The sequence below is a fragment of the Bidens hawaiensis genome, unplaced genomic scaffold (genome assembly GCF_021521415.1).
Source record: "Bidens hawaiensis isolate Kalapana, Puna unplaced genomic scaffold, B.hawaiensis_p1.1 tig00004105_1, whole genome shotgun sequence".
Classification (NCBI taxonomy): Eukaryota; Viridiplantae; Streptophyta; class Magnoliopsida; order Asterales; family Asteraceae; genus Bidens; species Bidens hawaiensis.
The window spans coordinates 1,723,203-1,735,519 of NW_027491242.1; the positions used below are offsets into that span (position 1 = coordinate 1,723,203).

The 12,317-nt window shown below is 42.9% G+C and overlaps 1 pseudogene across 1 annotated transcript; it reads left to right on the forward strand.

Annotated features, from left to right (window-relative positions):
• The first annotated feature begins 1,207 nt into the window (after positions 1 to 1,207).
• On the forward strand, positions 1,208 to 6,398 carry LOC143625523 (uncharacterized; annotated as a pseudogene). Its single transcript, XR_013152285.1, has 9 exons — positions 1,208 to 1,546; positions 1,633 to 1,896; positions 2,835 to 2,951; positions 3,277 to 3,425; positions 3,523 to 3,751; positions 3,832 to 4,172; positions 4,309 to 4,425; positions 5,357 to 5,779; positions 5,870 to 6,398. The product of XR_013152285.1 is annotated as an uncharacterized LOC143625523 (transcript).
• Positions 6,399 to 12,317: the final 5,919 nt, after the last annotated feature.

A 12,317-nucleotide genomic window follows, 5' to 3' on the forward strand; every position in this document is an offset into this window, starting at 1 on the left:
AGTCCGGTTCACAGAATCTCGTGGGCAGAAGAAGGTTCGTTTTGCAAGTAACAAACCCAGAGCCAAAGTGAAGATTCAGGATGAACGAGCTAGGAAGGTTAAATCAGTTGGGGGACATCGTGACAGTGGGAGCACAGGTCGTGTTTCAGTTACAGTTCCAGGTCGACAGTGGATTAAGAAAACCAGTATTCCAGCTGTAAAAGTCTCTCCAATGAATTACTTGCTGAATATGGAGAGTGTTTGTTCTCAGGTTATCTCAGGATCCGGTAGTTCGTTACAGTGGGAGCCGGTAGGGACAGAGAATGGGTCAGGGGCAGTTTCAGCCGTGACTGACGTGTTGGAGCTCCGGGGAGCTTCAACGGGCCTTCAGGTTAATTGATGAGAAGGCGGTGGCAACTAGAAGAAGTTTAATGTTCAGATTACAGAAGTACAATCAGGAGTGCAGACGAGAGTACTCAAGGCCTCCGAGTGGGAGATTGTTGGGTTCGTAGGCCTTGTTGGCCCGGTTTATTATATGAAGTCAAAAGAGGAGACGGGTGTGGGCGGTCGGGCCCAAGCCCGGTCCGGTTTAGATTTCTTGCATAATAATTTACTAACCCTAGTTCAGTCTCTATATAAACAACATTATGTACTTGTAATATTTGTCACTCAAAAAAAGATATACCTAGTTGCCACCCGTGGACGTAGGTCAGTTTAGACCGAACCACGTTAAATCCTCATGTTCGTTTATTGCTTTCGTGTCGTGTTCGGTTTCGTGTGTGCGTTTAATCCTAACATAAACTACCCTGTAAAAGTCAACCCGAATTTGGGTATTTCAACCCAAATACCGACCCGAATATTTTATCTCGTGTTCGGGTTAGGAGTTTAATCGGTTCAGGTGAATCCGGATCGGGTTATTCGGGTCTTGGGCCACTTCGGTTCGGGTTCCTTATTCGGATACGGTTAAAAAACACACCCCTAATGGTAATAGCATTTCAAAACCGAACAGTTCACTTTGTGCGGTTTCTCGGGATCAAATTGATTGAGGGTAAACGTTTCATTAATTGGTTGCTTATTTTAAGGAGCCACCAAAACAGGTCATAATGTATTTCTAGAAATTAAAAAATTTATGTAATTGATGGTTAGAAAACCGTACATGGTGCATTTTGAATCAACAGCATTTAAATAGAAAAGAAAGAAAAAAGCAGTGTCTAATAATAATAATATTATGGAATCGATGCTGTTGCCTCTTTCTTCTTCTTCTTCACAGTCATTCTCCACTCAAAACCCTAATAATAATATTATTAATAATAAGTTGACTCCTCTACTCCTTAATCGTCTTCAACTCTTTCACCACCATTCTAATAGGTCTCCTCCACATCCACTCACCTGCTCTGCCCTACAACAACCGCACATGTCCAAGGAAGCTAAGCTATGGGGCGGCCGCTTTGAGGAAGGCGTCACGGACGCCGTCGAACGCTTCACGGAGTCAATCTTTTTCGATAAAGCTCTTTACAAACAGGACATTCATGGCAGCCGCGCTCATGCTTCTATGCTCGCCAATCAAGTATTATTATTATTATTATAACCTAATTTTCACTTTCAGTTGTTGATTATCATGTATGCATTATGTTTTGTTGTTGAAATATGTAGGGATTGATGAGTGAGGGTGATAGGGACAGTATAATTCAAGGATTGAATCAGATTGAGAAGCGAATTGAACGAGGGGAGTTTCTGTGGAGGACTGACAGAGAGGATGTTCATATGAACATTGAGGCCACTTTGACTGATTTAATTGGAGAGCCTGCTAAGAAGCTTCACACGGCTCGCAGTCGCAACGATCAGGTTTCCACGGATTTTCGGCTGTGGTGTCGTGATGCTATTGATACGATTGTTTTGCAGATTAAACAACTTCAGGTTGATGCTTGCTTATGTTATGACTTACAAGCTAGATAACATAAAATGTGACACAAGTAATTAAACAGTAATCAAACAAAAGGTACTGATAAAAATAATGGCAGCAAACTACTATTAACAATATATTATTATCCGACTGTTTTACTTTTTAAAAACTTTAAATGTTACATCAAATTGCATTAATTTATTCAAACCAAATTATATTACTATTTTCATTATACCTAATTTTACATATCCTTCTCATGATTTTCTTTGGATTTAATAAAAATTAGTTATTATATCTCGTTTATTACAAAATGATCCATCTAAGATATGGATGGCAGTTAAACCTGGACCCGATGGGAATACCCGAAACCCGACATAATTGGGACGTGTATTACCCGTCCCATTAGGGTTTGGGATTAGTTTTGAAAATTTTCGCGGGTCTCGGACGGGTTTGGGATTTATAAAATACCCGGTTACCCGATCGATTACCCGATAACATTGACCCATTTACCCAATTATATACCCGGCATAAATTTTTTATATATTTGTTATATATATGCTTAGTATATAATAATATTAACATTTAATATTTATATATTGCTTTTGTTAGTTCCGATAACTGGTCAACGTAACATTTGAAAAGTTTAATATTATTCTGTTATATATATATATATATACAAATTGTCAAAACCCGATGGGTTTAATTTGGGTGTGCCCGATGGGTATGCCTGAAACTCATGGGTTTACCCGATACCCGATGGGTAATTACCCGATAAAAACCCGACGGGTCTGGGACGGGTTTTTATAATCGGGTTCGGGTCTGGGAATACCTAGACCCGTCCCAGACCCGACCCATTGCTATCCCTAATCTAAGAGGCTGTGAGAAAGTTATAATAGTCAGATAAAATCTCAGAAGAATATTCACCAAATGATGGTTCTTTGTGGTCTTGTAGATTGGTTTGGTGAGGCTAGCTAAGAAGAATATTGGAGTGGTTGTACCCGGTTTCACACATTTGCAGAGTGCAGAACCGGTTCTCTTGCAACATCATCTTCTTGCATACGTTGAACAGGTTTGAATATGCCTTTAGGGGGTGTTTGGGTGGGCTTTTAAAACTTGCTTATTTGCTTGTATGGTTGTTGAAAAGCAAAATGTGTTTGGCAAAGCTCATTCAAAAGCTTTAAATTGGAGCTTTTCAAAAGTTGCTTTTGCTTTTCAAAAAGCAAATAAGCAAAAAAGCAATTTTAAAAGCTCATCTAAACACCCCCTTAACATACAAATGTACCTAGTATGATTATTTATAGCGGAGGTTTTGATGGGGGCAAACCTTACCTCTGGCTTAAAAAACTTTTACTTTTAACATGTGCCGAAAACTTAACTAAGTTACTTTTGTGTAGCTTGAATTCGACGCTAGACGTCTGCTAGATTGCAGAGCTAGGTTAAACTTCTGCCCATTAGGCGCGTGTGCATTAGCCGGCACTGGCCTTCCCATTAACCGATTCATGACTTCTGAGGCTCTCGGTTTTACTGCGCCAATGAGGAACAGGTAAACACGTGTAGCACAATAAACTTGCAATTGTGATAAATTGATACCCTTTTATTTATGTGGTTGAATGATTACCTGACATTATGAATCAAAATAGCATGGATGCGGTTTCGGACCGTGATTTTATTTTGGAACTTCTCTCTGGTAATGCAATTCTGGCTTTGCATCTTTCGTGGCTCGGTGAAGAGTGGGGTTTGTGGGCGTCTGATGAATCTGGGTTCGGTTTGGAAGGTGTTTGTGGGAAGTCAGCTCGGGTTGTTGGAGATTTGGTCACCCTTCAAGTTTTATGCAAAGGGCTTCCACTTACTTACAACCGTGATTTGCAAGTATTATGCATTATCGTTACTATTTATTTTGTTAATTTTAGTTTTGTGAATCTGTTTTAACATTTTCTGGTTCGTTTCAGGAAGACAAAGAACCTGTATTTGACAGTGTGAAAACGGTTATAGGAATGCTGAAAATGTCAACCGACTTTGCACAGAACATTACTTATAATCAGGAGAAAGCACAAAAGGGTTTACCGTCTAGTCATGTTGACCATGGTTCGGTTGTTGATCGGGATGATGTTCTAGAAGGTCTAGATCAGATAAACAAATTGAAAGTGGAGAGTTTGTGTTGGTTCAAAATGAAGAATCTGCAAAGAATCTTTTAACAGCTAGAGGTCAAAATGGTCAACTTTCAACTGATTTTCGTGTGTGGTGTTCTGATGGTATTGATTCAATTGCTTCATATGTTAAACGTCTTCAGGTTTACTTTCATGCTTTCTTTTTCACAAAACTTTCAATATTTATATGCTGAGAATGTAGTTTTAATATCATTGGAATCGAATATGAAAATGAGTGGGGGTGTTTGCCATTTTGATGGTGCAATTTGTGGTGTGAAGGTTGCTTTGGTGAAGCTTGCTAAGAAGAATACTGGAGTGATTGTTCCCGGTTATACGCATTTGCAGAGGGCACAACCGGTTCTTCTACAACATCATCTTCTAGCATACGTTGAACAGGTTATTAAAAACTTGCATGTTAGGCCTATAAACAAATAGAGCAGGTTATTCAGCCAACGAAAAGAATTAATATCAGATATAATACTTAACATTTCATATTTACCCATTTTGCTTAGGCCTATAAACAAATAGAGCGAACACGAACAGGGCATGTTCATGTTCAACCGAACAAACTATCGAATACGAACAGAGTTTTCTTGTTCGTATTCGGTCGCTAAGGAAATGAACATGATCGTTTATGTTCATTCCTTAAAATATAAACGAGCGGTCCACGAACATAGACAAACACAAATTAACGCAAATAAAGAAAAATAAATAAAAACATAAATGAACGATATAAACAAACATAAATGAGTAAACACCAATTAAACTAAATGTGAACATTAACGCGCCTAAAAAGTTAATAGAACTAGACTAAATTGTAATCAGCCTAAAAATTTTAAATGAATATACAAACAACTAACTAACGGACGTGTACTAATGAACATACACACGTGTAAATGAAAGTTCACGTACATAAATGAACAAACAAGATATGTGTTCATTCTCGTTCGTTTAACTAAATGAACAAAAAATGCTCTTTGAATTCGTGTGTTTTTAAATGAGTGAACATAAACGAACTTCCCGTTCAACGGTTCACTGAACTTTTGGTTTGTTTACAAACCTCATTTCATTAAATGATTAAATACATTTTGTAATAAGGCAGTTATACACTTCTCTTTCTCTTTACACGTTAAATTCTCATATCCTCGTGGAAAGGGTATAAATGTCTTAACGTTGGACATGGCTATATATGATATTATAGTTTTTAGTTAGGTAATATATGGTAATATTATAATACTAACTTGAAGGAATATATGAACTTATCCCAAAAATATTTATATCTATCTTCAGAAAACTTAACTGAATTATTATTATTATTATTATGTAGCTTGAACGTGATGCAGAACGTCTTCAAGATTGCAGAGTTAGGCTAGATACAATGAAGAACAGGTATACCACAAACACTTATTTACTTATTTACTTGTCACTATAATATCTTTTATATTGAATCATTTCTCATATTTGTGATCAAAATAGCACGGAACCAGTGGCTTCGGATCTTGCATTTGTTTTGGAATTTGCTTCTGCTAATTCCATAACCGCCATACATCTTTCCCGTTTTGGAGAAGAATGGGTATTATGGGCGTTAGAAGAATTTGGGTTTATTACACCAAGTGACTCGGTTTCAACAGGTAGCAGTATAATGCCTCAAAAGAAAAATCCCGACCCTATGGAACTTGTTCGTGGAAAGTCTGCTAGAGTTGTAGGAGACCTGGTCAAACTTCAACTCACCCACAATCATGGTCTTCAGGTACTATGAACATTGACCAGAAGACCTCATTTTGACCATGAATGTAGCCAATTTGACCATGATTGTAACGGTCTTGTGGTTTGTTTACAGGTAGACAAGGAACCGATAGCCAACAGTGTCAAAACAATAATAGGAATGTTAGAAGTGTCGGCTGAGTTTGCACTGAACATCACCTGTAATCAGGACCGGATACAGAAGTCTTTGCCAGCTGGTCATCTTGATGCCACTACACTTGCAGATTATCTTGTTCACAAGGCAAGTGCATTTTTTTCAAACCTGACCCGAGTGCCAGATAGTGAATATTAGTTATATTTATAGGGTTGTTAAATGTGTGCTAACGAATAATAATATTGTGCATCAGGGTATCCCTTTCAGAACTTCACATGATATAGTTGGAAGGGCTGTTGCTTTGTGTGTTTACAAAAACGGTCAGCTTCGGGACCTCACACTTGATGAATTACACACCATTAATACGGTTTTTGATGACGGTGTGCATGATTATCTTGGTGTGGAGAATTCAATCAAGAAGTTTAGTTCTTATGGTTCTACTGGTTCAGAGTGTGTAGCTGCTCAGCTAGATTTTTGGGTTTTTAAGCTCGGTGTTGACGCCTAGTACTCGTTAATGCCAATATTTACCATTTAATGTCATTTAGTGGTTGTACTCATCTTTTGTTAGCATTTTGTTTTGGTTATTTATAAAACGGTTCATGGTATGGTTGAATCAAATCGTTCTTTTTTCTAGAGATTGTATCTGATTGTGTTACATAATAGCAAAAACAAAAACTGTATACGAATATACATATATGTGTGCGTCTTGTAGAGCGTGGTCCAGCTAAATTCGACTCAGTTTCTCTTGATTATTAAATAATGGATATGAGGAAAAAAAAGTAAGAATGCTCACATTAAGGGTCGGACCGACCCGAACGGGAAATAACCGACCCAGACCGAAACCCGAAAATCATATATACAAGAGCCGAAGACCGGCACGCTTAACTCACTTCGGGTATCGGGTACCCTCGGTTTTATTGGGAAGATAACTTAGTAATTAGGGGGGAGGGAACTTGGTACGGACGAAAAAGTGGACACTATGCAGACCCTACACAACCTCAACGAAGGTTATTCTCAACGCACATTTATTCTTGTTTATTCATTTACTTATTAATGAGTATTTTATCTCAAACGGGTCAAAGTTTATACAATCTTTATGCATAGAGACCTAAATGTTTTATTCAAATACAGATTATCATTGAGTTGATATCGTTGTGAAATCATAATTAATGCATACAAGCCACCACTATTGTTAACTTACGTTAGTTAAGAGGCTGAATTTAAGTGATGGTGATTCCTTAGATGAGTTGGCTGGTTTTGAACAAGAGTGGAAAGGCCATGCCGACACGCAGAAGAATTCAACTTGTTTGAGAGGGCAGGTGAGCACTGGTTAATCAATCCATTGGTTATATATTTTACTAAAACGAATCAAAAAGGTCAAAAACCAAGAGCTGAGTTCAGTTAACAAGTGGCTCGTTTTATTATTAACTGTTTTACATGATCAGGTAGCTCGCGACCATTTAGCTTGGCACTCAAGGGTAACGAATATGCAAACAATGGCAATGGAGCAAGGGGCAATGGTTCGGGTGGACGGCCTAAAAAGGAGGTTACGATCAACATAGATTAAGATTGAGTCCATGCAAAGCGGATGTTGAATGATTTGAAATATGACATGCCATACATAAAAAGGAATATGATGTGCTGAAGAGGTAGGTCCCAGCAGAGACCAGTTGGTCCCGCAAGACTCACCTTGAACATGGACGTCTGCGCAAAGGCCATCTGCTCCCGCAGGACCCACCATGCTCATAGAATCTTACGCGCAGTACGCAACCTGTACACGCAGGGAAAGCCTCCCAATGGTGAAGTACCCCGCCTGTTCCCGCAGTTGCGGATACAAGCCATCAGGGAAGGCTACCCGCAGACAGCAGGGCTACACGTACAAGACACTAGCTACTTCAGCAGTCACGTGAAGGCATGAGCAAGGCGGGAACAATCCCGCCCAAATGAGCCAGTCTGATTCTGAAAGATCTTTTGTACCATACCTACCAAGGTATGGATAGGACAGACGATCCGACCAGAACAGCCCATGAGCCAATCACAGGGTGACAGCTCACCGACAACAGTGCGAGGAGGAGCACCCTCTAGTACTGTTTGTCACTATTAGCCGCTGCCTACTCACCAACCCTCACTGTGGAGCATGCGCAGCCTACAGTTGGTGGAATAGTATTACTGTTGGCCGTAACCTATTCACCAACCAGCATGGCCTGCGTACAATCCACAGTCAGTGGGACGTGCATAGTCTACAGTTGGTGGAATAGTGCAGCCGACTTTATTACTGTTGGCTGTAACCTACCCACCAACCAGTATGGCCTGTGCGTAATCCACTGTTGGTTGAACAGGAATACTATTCAGCCGGCTGTACCTTCTAGAAAACCTACCTTCGGCTATAAATACTCCAATATCTTGGAATGGTAAGATCATCTACTATCTCGTATAACTTACTTGATAACTGCTCTAATAGTATTCATATACTTTTATATTCAAAGAGCAATATAGACTGATTCTCACGCCGGAGGGTGGTCACAAGGAGGAACCCCCCCCTTCTCAGTGACGAGCTTACGGTGTCTGTTTTGCAGGTTCCCTGAAGTACAACTTACTCTGCTGGACCTACCTTCGTGGGAAACATTACCTAGCCCCCAGATTACCCATAATCTGCCCGGGGTCACTTAGTGTTTCTTCATTGGCGCCATCCGTGCATAAAGCTAGAACTACATCTTTCTCCAGTTTTTCAAAACTTCCAAGATGACTAGAGAAATTCCGGTAACCACAACCCCAGCCACTGGGGTAAACACCGGCAACACAATGTTTACAAACACTACCCCAGCCACCCAAGCTGGGGCAAGTGAAATACATTTTACGAACACTACCCCAGTCACTCATGTAGGGGCAAGTGGAGTAAATATTCCACTGGGATTCACTGATGCCCAGCTGGAAAAACGAACTCGAGCCCCTCGCCAAACACTTGATCAAGTGAAGGCATGGGCCGAGGCACGTCAAAGAGAATTTCAGGCTGAGTTGGACGAACGCTTGCGTTCAGTCCAACAAGCTGAGGAATTCGGTAGTACTCGCCAGCACCTCAACATGAGTAGTGAGTACGAGTACTCAGACGGCGAGGGGGAAGACTCCGACACCGACGCGAACCCTCGCCATAGGGCGAAAGGGAAGCGTAAGGAAACGGATCCCCAGCCAAAAATGAATTTTGGGGAAGCATTCCAACCAGTCACGGAAAAAAGCGAGCGTGACTTCTCCAAGGCCTTTAGACCTACTGCTACAAACGCAGGAAGGTCAAAATTTGCAAGGGACATTGCAGAGGCAATCGCCCCGAGGAGTGCCAAACAAATGTCCAACATTGGCACATACGATGGTCTATCCGACCCAGATGACCATCTGAACAGGTTCATTGCGGGGGCAACCGTCAGTAACTGGACGGAACCCACGTGGTGCTACATGTTCCAGATGACTCTGGTAGGAGCAGCCAGAGCATGGTTCGACCGTTTACCGGTCCACCACATTTATGACTGGGCAGACTTCCAGAACAAGTTCAGTCAACAGTTTAGTCAACAGAGGAAGCACACTGAGGAGCAGTGGACGATCCTCAACTGTGTCAGAGAAGAGGATGAATCCTTACTGGACTTCATCACCCGCTTCAACTCCAAGAAGGTGAGTCTGGGCAACATCAGTGAAGACCTCGTTCGCGCCGCTTTCATTCAGGGCGCCGAATACCCAGAACTCATCCGCACTCTGACGGGTAAAGACGGCATGCCATCCACGTGGGATGCCATAATGACGGCAGCCAAGCGCTTTGCCGAAACAGAGAAACAGCTGGGAAGAGATCTCCCCCAGAATACAAACCTCTACACGCAGAGGACAAGGGAGAACAATGTGAGAACCGCCCGGCTAAACAAAAAGAGGCGGCAAGGTATTTGGCAGTCAAGGATAAACTTTGACGCCCCCTCAAGCTCTCGCCCTCTGGTTGGCGGAAGGGACAAAACGCACCCTTTGAACCGGAAAAACCGTTGGACGCCACTCACCAAGAGCGTCACGGAGATATTTGCCACGGAAAAACTGCCATGGCCAAAAGCCCCAGTGATCCGACAGAAACCCAATGCGGATCAAAGCAAGTCTTGTGACTTCCATGGGACAAAGGGCCATAGCACTGAGGAGTGCACATCCTTGAGGGACATCGTCGAGACATTCGTCAAGGATGGGAGGCTCGCACACCTCGTGGCATCTATCAAGAAGGGAGGAAGGAACGACAACAGGTACAGGGGTAACGGACGGAAGCCCGTCGACATTAGCATCAACATGGTCCATGGTAAGGTCAGAGGAAGAAAGAGACCAATGACCGAACCATGCGCATGGAAGGAAGCAGAAGTGCGCTTCCCGCGAGTGCCGGGAGGCCCAAACAAAGAAGGCCCCATTGTCATTAAAAGCCAGCTGGGGCACTACATCACCTCCCGCACCCTCGTTGACAATGGCGCATCGTCGACAGTGATGTACAGGCAGTTCTTCGACAAGCTCGATGATGAAGACAAGGAACGCCTGGAGACGGTCTACGCTTCAATGGAAGGGTTTGACGGCAGCATGAACACTCCCTTGGGCATCCTATCTTTCCCCGTCACTCTCACTGATGGGAATTATTCACGCACGGAGGATGTGGATTTTGTTGTGATGAAAAAACCACATCATACGTATGACATCCTATTCGGGAGAGACGGGATGGCAAGATTCAACGCCGTGGTATCCTCAGTCCACGGCATGATGGGATGGCCAACAACTGAAGGCGTAGCGATGATCACGGGCATTCCCCAGGTATGCATCGCATCTGTCTCCTCTAAACCCAAACCGAAGATGGCCAAACAAACCATCACTGAACCTGAACAGTGGGCATTCAATGGGAAATATCCCGATCAGGCCGTTACCATTGGCCCGACAATTGTTGATCCAACACGCACCTTACTCAAGCGCTTACTGCAGCGAAACGCAGACATCTTCGCGTGGACACCAGCCGACATGACTGGTGTACCCCGGGGAAAGGCAGAGCATAAGCTCAAATGCGATCCGGCCGTTACGCCGATCGTACAAAAGCGCAGAGTAATGGGGCCCGAGCAAACCAACGCGTGCAGAACCCAAGTCAAGGAACTCCTTGATGCGGGCATCGTGCGCGTTAGCAAATATCAAACATGGGTTGCAAATCCCGTAATGGTACCGAAGAATAACAAACAATGGCGCATGTGCATAGATTTCAAAGATTTGAATAAAGCATGCCCCAAAGATTGTTATCCGTTGCCAGAAATTGATCTCAAGGTGGATTCGGTGGCACCATTTCGCCTTAAATGCTTCTTGGATGCGTATAAGGGGTACCATCAAATCCACATGGCTGTGGATGACCAGGACAAAACCGCCTTTCGGACGCCCGATGGCACATTTTGTTATAAAATGATGCCGTTCGGACTTAAGAACGCGGGGTCCACGTACCAACGACTAATGGACAAAGAGTTTCACGCCCAAATTGGGAGAAACTTGGAAGTCTATATGGATGATTTGGTCATCAAAAGCCCCGAGCCAGAGACGATGTTGAAAGACATTGAGGAAACTTTCAACACGCTCAGAAAGATAAACATGAAGCTCAACCCGAGCAAGTGTTCATTTGGGGTGGAAGAAGGGAAGTTCTTAGGGGTCATTATTACTAAAGATGGCTTCAGAGCGAACCCTGAAAAGGTCGAAGCCATTGTCAAAATGGAATCACCTACCACCATAAAACAGGCTCAAACACTTAATGGACGACTAGTCGCGCTTAACCGCTTTTTGGCAAACCATGCGGATAGGTCGTTCCCTTTTGTGTCAACGCTAAGAAATTGTTTAAAGAAAACGCACTTCCGCTGGACACCAGAAGCGGAAGCAGCTTTTCAGGAGATTCGATCACGCCTGATCGAACTCCCAACACTCACAGCACCACAAGCGGGGGAGGAGTTAATCCTATACCTCTCCGCAACAGATAGAGCAACCGGGGCAGTCATGCTTGTAGAACGAAAAGGCATCCAGATGCCAATCTATTATGTTAGCCGCGTGCTGGCAGACGCGGAAACCCGGTACTCTACCCTGGAAAAACTGGTCTTGGCACTTATACACGCTTCACGCAGGTTGAGACGATATTTCCAGGGTCACCCAATCACTATTCTCACCAACTTCAAACTCTCAAATGTTCTAGGCAAACCCGAGTTATCGGGACGTCTAGCCAAATGGGCAATTGAATTGGGAGAATATGCGATTCAATACAAGCCGAGACCAGCCATTAAAGGTCAGGTCCTGGCTGATTTTATTGCAGAAGTCCCCGCTTCACGGGAGAAAGAGTGCCAGGAGGAGGTTCAACCCTCCCCAGCACACGAAATCGACGAAGTCTGGCGACTCTACACTGATGGAGCAGCTA